Source organism: Carassius gibelio, chromosome A6, assembly GCF_023724105.1.
Source record: "Carassius gibelio isolate Cgi1373 ecotype wild population from Czech Republic chromosome A6, carGib1.2-hapl.c, whole genome shotgun sequence".
NCBI classification, from domain to species: domain Eukaryota; kingdom Metazoa; phylum Chordata; class Actinopteri; order Cypriniformes; family Cyprinidae; genus Carassius; species Carassius gibelio.
The window spans coordinates 28,956,768-28,975,759 of NC_068376.1; the positions used below are offsets into that span (position 1 = coordinate 28,956,768).

Below are 18,992 nucleotides of genomic sequence, written 5' to 3' on the forward strand. Positions count from 1 at the left end.
ACCCACTCCTCTGTGCTAATGGTGATAAGTCACTTCAACCTGCTCAATATGTCAGGAAACTTTTCCCAGAAAGTCAGTGTGACAGATGTTTCACAGAAATCTACATTCATGAACAGATTTATTTTCCACTACACTGACTCACAGGCTGCTGCACAATTAGCATTCTTCTACTACACACTAAGTACGTGCTTCACTGATAATGGCAAGTATGTACTTTTGAGTATGTAGTCAAAGTATGGAAGTACTGGCACATACAGTAGTACAGTCTTCAAAGTGTGTTTTCAAATGAAATGAAAAAGCTTATTGTTGCACACTATTTGTGTTTGCATGTAAGTTTAGCATCTGCATTCTTTTTAAATCCATCATTCATGAATTCACACGTCTAAAAATGCTTCTTGAAATCTGACACAAAATAACCATCTCTAATCATAGCACACCATGATTTGGGTAATATTGGCCAATAAAGTACATTTAATGTACAAATGGTGTTACAGTACAAACAATTTTAGACTGCATCTTAATTTACGTACTACATGCATTCTTTGTAGAATGCTAAATTTGCATTAGTGCATTCTAAATATATATTTTTTTAAAAAGTCCTAATCAGTAACACCAGTGTGGTCAATATTAGTTCAAACACCATGCATGTTATGAAAATACTGAACCAATCAATATGATTTAGCATGCACTAAAGCTAATTTTGCATACTTATAAGAATTCACAGTATGCAAATTAGGATGCAGCCTAATATTTTAAATTAAGATGTGAGATATTCCTACTTATATTTGTATGCTACTGCAAATTTCTAAATAGGATGCAGGAAATTCTGAGTTGACTTGATTCCTGTCCAACATGTTGCCCTCTAAAGTGTTTAATTGGCTGCATATTGCTTGCATCAGAACTTATAATTGGTTAAATGTGGACCATGCAAAATGTACAAGTAGCTGATCCTATTAAAACTGTGGGAAAGATGCTCTCCCCATCTGGAAGTAAAAAGTAGAGTTTTTATCTCACCTATGCAGTTCTCACTTCCTGTGCTCATGAAGGAGAAACGAACACCTGACAGCTTTAGACAGCACCACAGATCAGTGAGTTCGCCCGGATAAGGACAGAGGAAAGTTTGCAAAAGTTTTTCCCCACTAATAATCACCAGAACTCTTCAGACTTTTGAACAAGCTGTTCTCCTAACGAGAGCCACTTTGGTTGAGGTTCACAGCTGAGATGTCAGTAAAATAAAGAAAGGACAACAGGATATGAAATCCTCCTATTTCTTTCCCATAAAAAACAAACAAACAAATAAACTGGAATTTGAAACTGAATTATTGTTACGGGAATTTACAGTATTATAATTTAAACAAATTCAAATATATATTATTATTATTTATATATATATATATATATATATATATATATATATATATATATATATATATATATATATATATATATATATATATATATATATATATATATATATATATATATATATATATATATTTCAATTTCTCTTGGATTAGTTAAAAAAATATAATTAATTAAATAAATAAATAGGTCTATCCAACAATCAATCAACCCACTTGAACAACCTGATTGTATAAAACCAGAATTATACTAACATTAAAAATAAGTAGTAATAGGAAGAAAACTGTTTTCCACTGATGTCAAAGCACTGAATTTAAATTCCATTAAAGTCTTCCTACATTCAAATTCAAAATGCAATTCTGCAAGGCAGTCTGAATTCAGTTCTGAATGGTGCACAACCCAGAAAAATCATGGGTTATATTCGTGGGCAACAGACAAACTGATAAAATATAACTTGAATGCAGTCATGAATTGTGCAAAGAATCTGTCAAATGCATATACATCAGCCTTTTTGGCTAAGAGCAGCATGGACATTCTTCTAAGTAACTCCTTTTGTGCAGCACAGAAGAAAGAAAGGTGAAACATGAGCGTGAGTAAAAGATTAGCCAGAATATTCCATTCTGGGTGAACCACGGCTTTAATCATGCGTGGGAGCATGATATTGTTTTCCATCTCCATTTTTGGACACCATCGGACGTAGCACAATCAGAGCTGCTCCCACACAGGTGATTCACGCGCTCTTGTCTCTCTGTCAAGCCCTGTTTTTCGTGATTCTCCTGGGGAGATTCACCTGATCTGCATCCAGACTCACCCACGAACACCTGCCGCCCGTCTCCGGGCTCAAGGTGCAAAAACTCCCACTCGTTTCCACCGGGAATGTGAGCAGACTTCCAGACAATCTCCTTCACCTGACTCTCAACAAAAGAGCACTCATAAAAAGCCTTCAAAAATATCAATTACATACCTTTCACTGACTGCATTCAAAAGCTTTCAAACTGCAGCTTAAACGACTAATAGACTGGCTGCGGTAATGTACCTAATGTTAGAGAAATAACAGAGCGAGCGTTCGAGAGGTGAGTCTAATTCAAGGGCAGTTGCGTTTAATGGCTACACCATTAGGAGTAATGTAAGCGCCAAATAACACTCCACTCCAGGGTGCCAATTGAAACCCTATTAAACACTATGTCTTATTGACCAGATTTCTATACACTCTCATATGCTTTTATATGCATTTTAAGTCACAGTTGTGCTTATAAGTAAGATTATAAGTAAGACTTCCATTCAATATGAAACAAACTGGTCCAAGTATGTAATTTCTGCATCACTAGCAGCATTAAATGGAATTGCAATGTTTGGCAGTGATCAGTATCACTGCAATTGTGTTTGGTGCCATTAGTGGCGCAAAATTACACTATCTCTACATACTACATAGTGAAAGCTGCAAAGTTCAAACTATGGGGTAGGAATTAATAAAAAATTGGCTAAATCTATGTTTTAATGTGTGCATTGTGTATGAAGTATCCAGAAAACACTTTTTGATCTGACGATTTAGACTGAAACACATTTTAATAAATCGCATTTAAATCAAATTCACTCCACACAGGGATTTGATTTGACACATATCTATTTATTTATTTTTATATTAACATTAATATTATTATTTTCAGACTATGAACAACAAAATAGATATGAGTCATATCAATAAATTAGTCAAGCAATAAAAAAAATAGCAACCTGGAGAAATCAGCAAAAGCAAACAGACCTGTATTCATTTATTTTATATTGTTTAGTTTTTATACACATTTTTTATTTTATTGTTTGCTTTTTTAGTGTACAAACAACTACGCTGAATACACTTTGAATATATATATATATATATATATATATATATATATATATATATATATATATATATATATATATGTATATATATGTATATATATGTATATATATATATATATATATATATATATATATATATATATATATATATATATATATATATGTATGTATATATATATATATGTATTTGTTTGTCCACATTTTAGACAACAAATAACTAAATTAATTAAAGCTGAAGGGGCTAAATAAATTATATAAATTATTTATTATTTAAATTGATTTGGAAAGGGAAAATAAATAAATATAAATACATAAACATTTTTTATCTCCATTATTATATTTTAGTTTATTTAGCTGTTTATTTAGTAGTTTTCAAACTACAAACATAACAAAAAATTTAATACAAGTTATTGTAAAAAGTTAATTTAAACAATAAAGTTGGAAAGGAAACAAAAATAAATAAAGTAATATATTAAATACATAAATAGTCACCTGGATTATTAGCCACCACTATTAAAACCAGTTTACTTGTGAAAGTGCTACAATTTAATGCAACAGATAGTTTACACAAAGCTGCATGCGAAAGACTGTATCACACACACTCACAGTATTATAAAATCTGCGGATGAATCTAATCAGCTCAGTACGGTTAACCTGAGGGGATTCGCTGTTAATGTCGAGACTACATTAGCTGACATTTAACTCTGAGAGGCCACTGGATCACTGATTGATGACCGCTAAGCTGTGCACAAATCACACATGCACAGTTAAACACCTATGACACTTCTGATTGGAGCAATATTTACAGTAGAGAGCAAATTTGTCAAGTGTGTTTAGCTTGGCATTCACAGGGTAATACACAAAGACAAAAGTGAAGTCAGAACTGATCCTGTGTACTGTCTTAATAAATCTCTCTGGTCATAATGAACATAATGTTCTTTTTAGCAACGTCATATGACCCCCTCAGTTGAAAATATGGCATAATTAAAAAGATGTGAATGTCATTTCATATTTTCTTTTAATTAAGGCATTGTCCTGGACTTTGCAGACAACAAAGTGTCATTTTAAAAGTCAGCGAAACTGCAGAGTGAAAATTCAATATGGCTTCTTCTTTATCTGTCTGATCAGTAATCGTGTGTCACAGCAATTCAATCTCTCAGACTTATTGTTTTGTACTGTCTTCTTGTTTTCCTCTTATTGCCTCAACTTGCTTTCTATCAATCCATCGTCTTTCCTTTTCGTTTTGTCTGTCTTTCCTGCGCTCCATCTCTCTCTTAGACATTATTTGGTGTGATTGCTAAAGCACGCTTCAGTATTACTATGGCAGAGATTTAAACAACCCCAAACCCCTGACCCACAGAATTAAACTGCAGCATGTGACCCGTCCAGCAGGGGGAATGATCCGCACCATGCTGACATCATTACACAAAATAAATGGCTAAAAACTAAAGGCAGATAACAGATAGATATTTTCTTCTTGTGCCTCATTTTCTTTTCACTCCCCCTTTTCTCTCTCTTAGCTTACCATCTCTCTCCGTCTCTCTCTCTCTCTCTCTCTCTCTCTCTCTCTCTCTCTATATATATATATATATATATATATATATATATATATATATACTGTAGAGAGAGAGAGAGAGAGAGAGAGAGAGAGAGAGATTTATTCTATTCCAAGAAAATCAAATCTTTCCAAGAGCTGTAAAAATGAAAAATCTTAATATTCATATAACTGCTTTTTCACAGTAACTCAAAAATCTATTTTATAACTATAACTATAACTAAACTATAATCACTCATGTACAAGAGAACACACACACACACACACAGAGACTGTAGGCATACTACATTACACAAAATAAAGATAACAATACCTACTGCAGGGCTTGAAAATGAAAAAAAAAAAATAATTCAATTGGTTCACGGAGCAGAATCGATATTTTAATGTTTCTGTTCTGTGTTCCTCTGATATTATTACCGTTCCAAAACTGGTTTGGGTGGAAGAAAATTGGTTAATAATGTTATTTTTTAAAAAACATTATTATGTGCCTATAATTTGACTACTAATAATAATATAATAATAATAAAGTATAGTGTTTATTTTTTTTTACTCAAAAAGAAAAGGAAAAAATAGAGATCTAACGTTAGCCAATAACCAGCTGCACTTAGCTATCACAGCTAATACAGCATCATCTTTAGTAGATTTCCTCTCTGCTGTTTCGCTTTCCTTCCCTAAAACTTTGGAACGTGTCACAATGAACCATCATTTAGCACATTTTTTCTTTCGTTTCGTTAATCTGTCAATATGATTTAAGTGAAATATATTTAGTGTATATGCCTATATTCCTTTGTATGTGATCCTATAGTTTTTCTGTTTTCTCCAAGAAATTCAAGAAATATTTTTGTTACTTGATATTAGTGTTGTGAAAAGTACCAATGACAGAATCAATCGGTACTGAAATGTAAAAAATGTGTCGATACAAGCATTTCACGCAAGCATTCTGAGCACTGTTGAGTGGATTTTTAAACAGCTCTGATTGGCCATTGTGTTCTCATGCTCAACACACATGACAGTGCTCAGAATGCTAGCGGAAAATGCTGGTATCATATATACATTTTCACTTAATAAATAAACTGAAATAAAAAATTATATGGTTAATTCTGTGCAGTCCAACTACAGTATATTGTAAATAAATATGATTATTTAGAATTTTATCCAAAGTTTAAGCAAAACATATCTTTAAATCGAAATGAAATGGCATCTGCAACATATTTTACCTTCATAATGTGACCTATTTCCAATTTAAACAGGATATTCAGTGAAAAACAGATTGAATTGATTGAAAAGTGATTTTATGTATCAGGAATTGGTTGGGTAGTGAAAACAACATACTGCATTAAGTGCTCAGCATGTACAGTATATAGAGTAATATGGCAGCATGTTATTCCAAATATATGCAGACATGACACATCAGGATGTGACTCATTAGATCTGATGCACTGAGGTCAATTAACAGAGTTCAAGGCTTATTCTGTACACACAATTCCTGCTGAACGTGTGCAAGAGAAGTCAACATCTCTGTTGCTGTGGCTCTTCATGGATGAACACACAGACAGATGGATAGACAGATAAATGACTGTATGGAAAAGTAAAACATTTGAACAAACAAATACATGCAACCTTTACTTAAAAAGAAGTACAGGTTAAAAACACATAAAGAAGCTTTCATGAGGCCTACATGATAGTCTAACTGGCCCACAGGATAATACATTCACAAATGAGATTTCTTTAATATATCAAATGTTTCTCCTGGAGACCATTGAAATGATATGGAGATTTTTGAGATCCCTTGAAAATGTTAATCGTCTCTCTTAAAAGGAGAATTCATCAAAACACATCAATGCTTCTCAGTTGTTTCTCCTATACTGGCTCAAACCAAATTATTTTATTGGTCTAAATGAGTCTATTCCACCGAACTACTGTTATAAGCATGAGCATTGCAACAATATATAGTGATATTCTCAATGTTACCCAGAATAAAGGATATAGATATAACTCATTAGAAATACTTCTACACTGTCAGAAATGCAAAATAAATCTATTGTATCTCTTGCTCTGGCTACTGTTTATAGACCACCATGGCTGTATACAGAATTCCTAAAATAATTTGCAGATTTCCTCTCAGACTTGTTGGTTACAGTCGACAAAGAGCTAATTGTTGGAGATTTTAATATTCACATTGATAATACAAATGATGCATTAGGACTTGTGTTTACTGACCTAATAAACTCTTTTGGAGTCAAGCAAAATGTCACTGGGGCCACTCATCATTTTAATCCATAGTACTTAAACTGCACTTGTTAAAATGACAAAAGACTTGCTTCTTGCATCAGATCAAGGCTGCATCTCATTGCTAGTTTTACTTGATCCTAGGGCTGCGTTCGACACCACAGATCATAGACATACTCATAGATCGATTACAAAACTATACAGGTATTCAAGAGCAGGCTCTAAGATGGTTTAGATCCTACCTGTCCGATCGCTACCATTTTGTTTATTTAAATAGGGAATCATCTCATTTATCACCAGTAAAATATGGAGTGCCACAAGGATCCGTCCTAGATCCTCTGCTATTTTCAATATACATGTTGCCCCTTTGTAATAATATTAGAAAATACGGGATTAGTTTACACTGTTATGCTGATGATACTCAGCTCTATATCTCAACGAGACCAGGTGAAACTTCTAAATTATCTGAGCTAACAGAGTGTGTTAGAAATGTAAAAGTTTGGATGACCAATAATTTTATCCTATTAAATTTGGATAAGACAGAGGTATTACTTATTGGACCAAAAAACAGTACACGGAATCTAGTAGATTGCAATTTGAAACTCATCGGATGTACTGTTACTTCCTCTACAGTCAAAAATAGCCTTCCTGATAATATTCGGGGTTCAGACAAACTCTCTCTGTTTAAATCTAGATTAAAAACACATCTCTTTTGCCAAACATTCAAATAATGCATCTCATAATTTGTGACTGCAGTTATATCTGATCTAATGCGCATTATTATTATTTAGCTTGGGTTAAACTAATTAATTTTACTTGGTTGGATCAGCTACTATGCTAATTAGTCTCTATTTGATTCTCTGTTTTACCTACACAAGCTCCAGTCTGGATCCAGAACACCTGAGAAGAGTTGATGCCAACCCCTCAGAGGACCTCAGATGATGCTAACCCTAAAACATACAGAACTACCAAATATTGCTACAAGTGTGATTGCATGATATAATAATTGCTGTTAATAGTGTTTATCATCTGGTTGACTACGTCTTGTGTTAATTTTCCTGATAATTTCTGTCTTATGCACATAACCTGACAGTCACCACTTATAAGCAACAACTAAATATTGTAGAAACTTAATTTTCTGTAAAGTTGCTTTGCAATGATTTGTATTGTAAAAAGCACTATGCAAATAAACTTGAATTATTCTCTTAAAAATGAAGGTTTTCTCAGTGATGGGTAAATGATACTCCAAGAAATAAAGGTTCTTTATATGCATAGATGGTTCCATGAAGAACCTTTAACATTTCCCACAGTTCCCAATGAACAAATTTAGAAGATCTGGCCTCAACCTGAGGGAAGATGCAGCAGTGTCCAGGTCTCAGATGTTTCTAGACGTGGTGGAACAGAGAGGCTCTAAACCCTTCCTTCATTCTTCAGCGCTCAGCTGGGATTAAACCCAATCACTACAGCCACTGAATCGGAACACACACACAACAACAGATGGGCACACACTCACATAGATATGACCACAGAGAAACAGAGAAACAGGAATTCAAAACTTTCAGCTTCTGGCCATCGTGTGTGTGTCTTTCTCCCTCTTTGTTAATTACTCATTTGCCCTCACAGCAGCCACTTCAATCAGTTTCCAATAGATCATACCAAAATTCTTCCAGATTTTGCTTAAAATATCACATTATGTTTCAACACATTTTAGTCAAACTAAATATACTGAAATGCAAAATCACTGAATTTATTCCAGAACGGAACGATATTCACTGAATTAAACATGCAAAATGGTCAGGCCATGTGACAACAATGTGGAATACTACTGTTTGAAATGTTCCATATTACATACAGTTTTGCATACTTAGAAATATAAAACAGTTTATTGTGTGTACTACTGTTCAAATGTTGGAGAGGAATTAATACTTGTATTCAGCAAGTATGAAAGGAATTAATATTTAATCATTTATTCAGTAAGGATACATGACATTAAAGACATTTGTAATGTAATAAAGATTCTATTTCAAATTAATGCCGTTTCTTTAATCACAGCAATAAATTATATTTTAGAAATATTCAAATAGTAAACAGTTATTTTAAATCTTCATATTTCAAAATATGACTGGTTTATTGTATTTTTCATCAAATGAATGTAGCCCTGGTGAGCAAAAGAGACTTCTTTTAACAAAAATCTTACTGACTTCAAACTTTTGAATCATTAATTTATGTTATTTATCTATCCTTTAATCTATTATGTGAGACATGTATCAAACACAACTCATTTTCAAACTTTTTTTTTTTCTTCACACTTTAATTAACATCAGAGCTTTACATTTCATCTGTTGGTTTCAAAAGCAGAATTCCTTCTCTTGTTCCTCCTCCTGGTTTCATTCCTCTCCTCTGTTCTTCCTCTCACTCTCACGACTGTCTGAATTTAACTAAAACTCTTTTCAGACAACAAGCTCAAGTGGACAAGAATAAACAGGATAATGGGTCGGATGACAAGTAAACAAGACAAACACACAAGAGTGGAGTGGGTGTAGAAATCCACCACTAATCTACATGTCTGCTCAGACAATCGAGAAAGCCCATTCTCCGGAAAACCCTTGAGTTTTGAATGTCTCCGTCTGTTCTCAGTCTCAGACAGGCTTTCCCTCCATCAAAACATGTTCGCTGTCAATCTTAAACATCAAAATACAACATACTTCACCTAAATGAAGATAATTCACCTATCCTAAAAAGACAAAACAAAGACTTTTTGGTGCAAACCCACTTTTTTGATTGATATCTGATACATTTTAACACTCATTTTTATATGAGTCTAAATAGTTGAGCAAAACCCATCTCTCAGAGGACCCATAAACTTTAAAAATATATATATAGTTCTGACAATTTTTTGCATTTTATGATAGCACAATGCAATTGACAATAACATTAGTATTTCTGAAATATATCTTAATTTAGTCCCTTTATGAGAGGTTTAACTCACTGGCATCTTAAGATATTGTTTCGCAACGCAGGGTTGTTACATGTGTTCCCTACAAAGATAGCAAACACACACTCACACACACACACACACACACACACACACACACACGCTTGTGCAGGTAGCATAAGTGCTGACACCGGCTGAATAGCCTCAACAGTTTTTGAATATAATCCAAGCGTGGGCTGAAGAGGACGGCAAGAGGACACTCGCTGCCTGCCGTCGTGTTCCACACAAGCAAACAGAGACAGACATGTCGCCACATTGAGTCTGTCACCTGTGCTTGTAAAGCAAATACAGAACACGCACATTCACACACAAACACCGGCACCCTGAAAACCGCTCCGCGGCGCTCTGATGTTGATCCGAATATCATCTCGATGTGCGGTTGGCTAGAGGCAGAAGAGAAGGTCAGCAAGGTCTCATAAGCTCTGTTGCGAGTCAGCATCCTCCCTGTCTGCTATCTACATAGACAGCTATCTTCTAAGACAGCATTCTTACTCAGAAATACTACATATGCAACAACTTTGCACTTCTCACTTATAACACTTGACACACAACTGATTTCAAATAGAATATCAAGAATGTTGCTATACCAAAAATGTGATACTTTCATAAGACAAATAATGCATAATATACTCTAAATATTTACTCAATACTTTTCTTAAGAATACCATAAAGTCAAAACAGTTGCTAGGTTGTTCTGGGTAGTGCTTGCTTACTTGTCAAATGTACATTTATTATTTTTATGGCTTTTTAAGGGTTATTAAAAAGGGTTAATAGTAAAATAACACTGCGGAAGTCTAGGTTTGTTTTGAACTGCTTGTTTTTTTGTTTTTCTTCATACTATCAGCATACCACTTCTAGAAAACACATGATTTAGATACCATTTACATCTGTATTATATAAAATGTGAAACATAAATTCAATACTTCAGATTTTAGTTTGTTCAGATTATTACAAAGGACAGTAACGGTGATGCTTAATTTAACAGACACCACTTCATATGCAGTTAAAGTAATTTTTTTATGTAGTTATACTATTTAGCGAATATTAAATAGCCAAAACAGTTTAATCAGCCAATATTTGTCCATTTTAAAATTACTGCTATCTCATTCTTCTTGATATTTTATGTGCACTGATCATATTCCTTATTCCTCTGTCTAAATCTTCCTCATGTTTTTTCTATATTAAACATGAAATGAAAATACAAACTGACCAGTAGCTGAATAATTAAAGACCCAACATGAAGAAACTATTACAGTCATGCAAGATCAATTCCAATCTAAAGCTACAAAGAAAAACAACACTACTGAAGCAACACCAAACACATTTCTGAAAACTGCACACTTAGTTTAACAATAAACATTTCAATCTTCCCACTGGGTTTAGAATAGCTCAGATGTACTAATTAAATCATTTGTAAACTACATACAATTATAAAAAGTATTGGAAACAAAAAGAAACACTGTTCATTATTATCCTTTTCACACCAACATCACTGGACAGCAGAAATATACATACAGTCAGAACACGCTGTCTTGATAGGCAGCGTACAAGGCTTTCGAACAGAGTCTGGTAATATACACAGCAGTAAAGATGAGGAGAGAGAGACAGACAGAGCGGACGAGATAGTTGGAGAGAGATGACAGCCAACAATGTTCTTTTAGGTACTGACATGGCAGTGTTATCTTAGTCTATCAAGCCGCCCCACACCCTTCCACGTCCTTCTCTCCCTACCTCGTCTCAAACACACACACACACACACACACACAGTGTCTGGAGCTCAAGGGCAAACTGTTTATTTTTGCTTCCCATCTCGTTGCCCTTTACTTCAATCACGTTCATGTAGCTTCAGATCCACGGCGGCAATCATGAAACGCTGTGAGAAAAAAGAAAGGTCACTTGGAGCACGTGGTGACAGATATCTGTGCCTCTGAGTTATTGTATTTTTCATATTCAGGAGGGAAAGATCTGTGGTGAGATGGCGGTGCTTTGGTGAACAGACAGCGTTTGTGTTTGACAATCTGCGTCGGCCGTGTTTTCCGTGGACATGCGATAGTGTGTGTGTGTGTGTGTGTGCTCGTGTGTGTCGGAACTGGTGTTTGAGATGTCCACGAGCGAACAGACTTACACCCACACACACATATACACATACATGTGTGTCAGATTCGATTTGGGGTTTTAAGAAAATATGCAGAGCCAGCCAGCTCTCAAACCAATTACAACAGATTGGCAAATTAAAATGGAGGCCTTGAGCAAACGGAGCATGGAAACGTGGATAGACGGGTGGATGTTGAGAACGGCAAAATAATTTCCATGATACGAGCAGCTCAGAGCAATTCAACATCCCAACTCCAAAATCAGCACTCGCTCACTTCATTACATTTACATAGACTTCATACCAGTCCCTGCCTATTTCAAGACCCAACATGAAAACGGTCCAGTCTAACAGCGGATATTACATCAGTCAGTCGTTTACTTGCTATAGCATGCTGGAATTTAGTATGCTAACATGATGCATTAGAAGTAGGCAAACTTAGGTATATGATATAATGCTTTCCTTAGCACCAGTACTGTTTGCTGTTAACCCAAACTACTGAGAACCACGTTCATTAGTTGAAACAAAGCTAAAAACTTGTCTTGGCTGAAATAAGTTTAAGAAATAAAATTACCAAACCAGAAATAAAAATAAATGACAATAAAAAAATTAAAGAACGAAAATATAAAGGTAAAAGCAAATTACTAATATTGATAATACTATAATTGTTTATAAATAATACTAAAATAACACTGCTGAGCACCACAAAAAAAAATCATCTTTCAGAAGCAGTTTTTAAATGAATATTCTGGATCCAAGTCAAGCTCAATAAAAACCCTTTCAAGAAAAGTCATTTCCCTCGGCGGCCACACACCTCTACTTAAATGGGGACATTCCAAAATCTGGAACAGTCTGCCAAACTCACATTTTAACTACATATTTCAAAACAGCAATAAAGTGTGATCTGTCGCATTAACTGTCTCAGAAAAGTTGTTTCTTATAGTCAAAAAGCATTCAAAATATGCATATACACTTGTGGTATAGCATAAAAATAAAATTAACAAACAAATAATAATAATAATTTGACTTTGACCCTCTTTTTATTTAAAAAAAGCTACAAATCTGGTGAGACATATGTATAATGAAAGTGAATGTTTAAATACTCACTGTATCAATAGTATAGCCTCAACATTGGCCTTTTTAAAGAAAAATGATTAAAAATGTTCTTTTTTTTTAGTAATCAACAATATTCCACAGATACTGTCAATTAAGTTGAACTTGCATTGAACCCAAAGTATTTCTTTAAAGTGAAGTGAAAGTGAATTCCGCTCCACTAGTGCACCAAAAGTACATTTTACAAAAAAGTTTCCTGACACTTTATTTGCTAGTGCAAAGCACTGATGAGTCTAAACTCGTGCTGGATTCTTCATTTGCCCAAACGAAGGACAGATCTGTAAAATCAGACAGATCAGACAGAATGAGTGAGTTTAAATACTCCAGACAGCACTGATGGTCGTCTACTGCTCCAAAAATACATTTATTCATCTGATGATGTAAATGAGGGATTAGATGTAATTGGAAGACTTTGCAAAGAAAAGGTGCAAAGGAAAGATTAAGAGATGTAGTGTGTATGTGGGAGACCGAAAGAGCTCTCTAATCTAAGTCTAATCAGGTAAAAGACCCTTGAGAATTCCTCACGCCGAGACACTGCTAATGTCAAGCCAAGACCCACCGCTGGGCTTTCAAACGAGGGACCAGAAGAATATATAGAGTATCTTTTCAGGACATAAAGGGGTCTAAAAGCTTACAAAAAAATAAGACAGATACTGGCCTCTGCTAAAAAGCACTGGCTGACCTTGATTTAGAAAGGACACTTTCAACCAAGACATGTAATAAATGAAATAGGTGTCAGATATAGACATGGATTAGGGTTTCTAAATGGGTAAGATACAACAGAAATATTAAGGCTGACCCAAATAACATATACATATATATAATATGATGTGATGATATATGTAATAAAATATAGATAAAACAAATACAATAAAATATAATATGTATAGTTTGTAGTATATAAATATATTTTACAGCACATTTTATTATAAAACATGCAATGCATAAATCATAATACCAAAGTGAGCATATATTAGAATATTTTTTATTATTAGAATTAGATTATAATTAGAATATAAAATATACAATAACAATACTTAAACATGTTACTATTACAAAACATGTAATAAAATATGCATTAAAGAAATCATGTTACCAGATTAAATACACATCTGCTGAAGTTTAATAATTAATCAAATGATTGGCCTTCCACTGTTAGTGACACATATTCTCCATCTTTATCAGAAACCTATTTCAGAACATCAGAAAGTGAAGGAAGCACATGTACTAACTCTAGGTAGACTACTCTACAGCATACTTTGATCGTGTTGCAGGACCTCAGAGGATTCACAACATCAGTTTCTAATCTTCCAGGATGAGCTTTTTTAAATTGTCACCGTCTTCTGAGAACAACTGGCCTGGATTTTAACCTGATCTAACAGCAAACTTCCTGCAGACACCTTTTAGAAAACTTGTCTGTCTTTTTAGTGGGCACACTTTCTGCAGAACGGAAATTCAGGCATAGAAGTGGCCCATTTAAGATGCATGTGTCATCGATGCGGGTGTAACGATATTCAAACCAAAAAGAAAAACCGCGATTCACCACCTACGGTACGTACCGCGGTACTTTCATGGCCTAGCATGATAGTCACTTGGGCTACCTGTCCCCTGCTGAGACACTTAAAATGTGTGTGGCTGTTCTGAAACTGAATTGCTTAAATCACTTTGGAAAGGAAAGTACCATTAAGGACAACGTGCAGAACAAATCTGTCATATGGGCTACATAAAATTATATTAAGAAGACGACTGTAAAAGAATATGTCATATCAGTTCATTTTTATGGAAAATCGTGTATATACACTGTCGTATATTTCTTCATTGTAGGCCTACTACAGTGAATATCTCCTCAGCGCACAGCCTAACCCTAACCCTAACCCTAACAACTATGCAGAATATTAATAACTGACTGGGACTGTCATATACATAACACTGTAATGAGAACATATTAATGAGCAGAAAATTGCCGCACATTTATGCACGATAGCATAATAGCACTATAACAGGTTATCAGAGCAGATCCGACTTTCTGTGAGAAGGAATTTCACAGAAAGTGTAAGTGCTTGGGATTGAGTGGTACTGTGTCTTCTCCCACTTTCTCAAAATGCTCAAATGGCCTCCCATTCATAATAGCCACGTAGAGTTTGCTCTGAAAGTGAGCTGCATGCCTCAATACAAGCGCGATTGAAACATTCAAGCTATTTTAACCCATAAAGTACTCGTACACTCTCTGAGAGATGGGCTTTAATGCGCTCTCAACCACTGTAGCCTAAGTAAAGTTTTCCAGTTACTTGTTTGCATTATTAAGGCATTATTTTATTTTATTTAAAATAAATTATGCATTAGATTTTTTGGGAAACATTTTTACAAAGCAACATTTTTCTCAATTGAGAAAAAGTCTTAATTGTTAATACATTAATAAACATGAACTTACAGAACAATTATTGATATTATTATTAAGTTAAAACAGAATCTAGTGTTGTTTAGCATTGCTGGTGCCATGCCATGAACCCTACACCCCAGAGGGAACAGAGCAGAACTGAACCGTGGCTCCAAAGTGGCGATACCGTGGTATTGGTATATATCATAACACCCCTACGAACTGACATAGTATGTTCTGAATGACATACTCAAGTGTGCAGCATTATTGTATTGTATTGCAGGTATTGCACAGTGTGCAAAATAAGAAATATATAGTTAGAGCACACTGCTTGGAATACAGCATCCCAGAATGCAAAGAGCTTGACCTTCTATTTCTACTGTGGCATATGAATCAGAAGTATGAATCTTTCTGAAATATTAATCATGGTTTTTAAACATCTCCTCCTTATGGAAGCTTGTTTGCACCATGGAATAAAAAAAGGTAATAGTGATTTTTTGGAATTCACAATTCTGACTTTTTCTCAATTTTTCCTCACAGTTGTGAGTTTAGATCCAACAACTGAAGTATTTTCCCTCAGAATTGCGAGTTTACATCATGCAATAACAATATATTTTTTTGACATTCATTCCTCAGATATTAAAAGCAGGGAATGTGTCTCATCAGTTATATCCATTTCTTCTGCATTCTAAGTCTTGCATTCAACGATGACGACACAAACCAGGATGAACACATGGAAGCCGACTATGAAAGAAAAGCAAGCAATTTGGATGCTAAATGAAAAGAGGAAGAACAACAGAAAAAACAAAGGGCATGGAGAAATTAAGAGTTTGGAAACCACCAGTGACATCAGCAGCCAACGATGACCTGATCGGCTGAGAAAAACAACAGTGGTTGATGACAGACAAATCATAAAAGCTGTGAAAATGAACCCTAAAATACATGTCAGTAAAATCACCAACAACCTCCAGAAAGCTGGGGAGATCTCTGTCAATCTACAGTCCACAGGAGAATTTGACACAGAATTACAGAAGCTACACAACAAGATGCAAACCTCTGATCAGCACCAAAAATAGAAAGCCAAGATTCTGCACAAATGTGAGCCAGTAGAGTTTTGGAACTGAGTTGATGGACCGATAAGACAAAGATGAACCTTTATTTAAGTGATTGGAAAGCAAAAGTCTGGAGAAAAGAATGGAACTGCAAATGCACACAAGCTCATCTGCAAAGCTTGGTGGAGGTGGTGTCATGGCATGGGCATGCATGGCTGTCTCTAGAACAGGACCTCTTCATTTTAATGATGACTTATTGTATGATGGCAGGAGCAGAATGAATTTGGAAGGGTACAAAATCATCTTGGCTACCAATATTCAAGAAAATGCCACCAAACTCATTAGAAAGCACTTCATATTGGATCAAGACAATGACCCAAAACATCCTCTCAGTTCAGTCAAGGACTTTATCAGGGCAAGGAAATGTAAAGTCTTAGATTGTCCAAATCAATCTCCAGCTTTAAATCCGATTGAACATTAATTTCACCAGCTGAAGAAGAGACTACAGACAGAAACTCCTCAAAACAAGCAACAGTTGGGAATTGGGTGCATTAAAGGCTGGAGAAAGCATTTTAAAGCATAAGACCAAGAGTCTGGAGATGTCTATGGGTTGCAGACTCACTGCTCTGATTGCATAAGGGATCTGCAACTAAATATTCGTTTTTAATCTTTTACATCTGCCTTAAATTCAACTGTTCCAATACTTATTCTCACATCAAATAATGGGATGAACTCTAAAAGTGCTTGGTAAAACGTGTGTGTCGAAAGACCTAATAATGAAATGTGACATTCTGCAGTTTTGTCGCATATTCATCTTTTAATCATATTTGCAAATGTCTTGACAGAGAAAGCAGTTTTGTCTTTACTGTTCCAATACTTATGGAGCGCACTGTATAACATACTGTGCATTACACAGTTTGCCTGCATTTCATTCTGAATATACACATCAATTATGTCATTTAAAATAAAAAACGGTCTGAAAGAACACACATTTACACACTCTCATGCACATTTCCTGACAAAACAGACTCGAAAGGTATGGAGAGATCGCTGTTTTCTGAGGAGATTGTTTGTATTGTGATAGTTTACATAGCTGCCTTGAAACTTCTGATCTAATCTCATTTTTTTTATTATTCTCCGGAGAAAGCAATTCATATCTTATCCATTTCCTTCACTCTCTTTTCCCCTTCACTCGTTCTCTCTCTCTCTCTCTCTCTCTCTCTCACTCCTGCTCGTGGTGTCTTTCTCCTCTCAGCACCATCAAACATTTGTTCACAGTTTGGCGTTTCATCACTCTAAAGCTCCATCACAGGTCTTTCCAAACGTTTTCCACACTCTGTAAACCTGCCTGATATTTATAGAACAATTAGCATACAAACTGAAATACTGTAATGGTCTTCAGTTCTTTGATAATTTGACATTAACCTGCTTTATCTCCTGCAATAGTTACCCAGTCTGTCCAAAACTAAATCAAGCTTACAAAATTCCTAGCATACATCATAACTAATTATGTTATTGTATATCAGACTAGCATGGCAATAGAAGACAAGAGAGTTAAAAGGTCTGGACAAGAGAGGGTCTAAAAACACAATGATTCTCAAATGAACATCAGCCAAATTTATATCTCATATATAAACAATATCATAAATAAACACAAGGTACAGGGGACATGTAGAAAACTGAATGTGGGGCGTTGTAAATCTGCAGGTGCAGATTTCATGGGATTCTGCTCACAGGTGATATTTAGTATATCTGTTCAGCTCAATGTGAATTATGTTCAACAATAATTATGCCATAAAAAGCCTGCAGATGACTTTATTATTGTTAAAAGTCCTATCTGGAATAGATTAATAAATAAATGAGACTAAACTGAACATGCATGTTTGAGCATCTATTCCCATCAGTCTTTAGAAGGAGGACAGAACAAAATAAAGCTGGTTTAAATGTCAAATGAGGTGAATGCATAAACTGCATTAAATCTATTTAGCGGCATTAAACACTCAGCTAATTAATCTCGAAAAGTTAACTCAAACGTGCAACCCTAATGAAATATAAACACCTTCATCTAAAGTTGCTTGAATATGCAGTAGGAAATGAGTGAGATGTGCTTTTAGTGGGTAAAGTCTCTTGCTCGTTCTGTAGTAATGTTTAGAGCAGCGTAATGACTTGAGAGGAAACACATAAGCTGATTAACGGCTGCTCAGCCTGCAGGATTTTAATGGGGATGATATTTGTGTTTTTGGATGGCAATTGTAAACCTGCTATTGCATAATTATAAAATCTACATCCAAAACGGCTCTTAATTTCTGTCTCAGGCAAATAATGCACATTTTGTGATGATAATCACTCCAGCAGAGTTGAAATGCATTCCTTAC

At 34.8% G+C, this 18,992-nt stretch overlaps 1 protein-coding gene across 4 annotated transcripts in view; it reads right to left on the minus strand.

The window, feature by feature from the left end:
* Positions 1-18,992, minus strand: part of LOC128015996 (voltage-dependent calcium channel subunit alpha-2/delta-2-like) — a 168,539-nt gene that overhangs the window by 91,087 nt on the left and 58,460 nt on the right. The window lies entirely within an intron of this gene.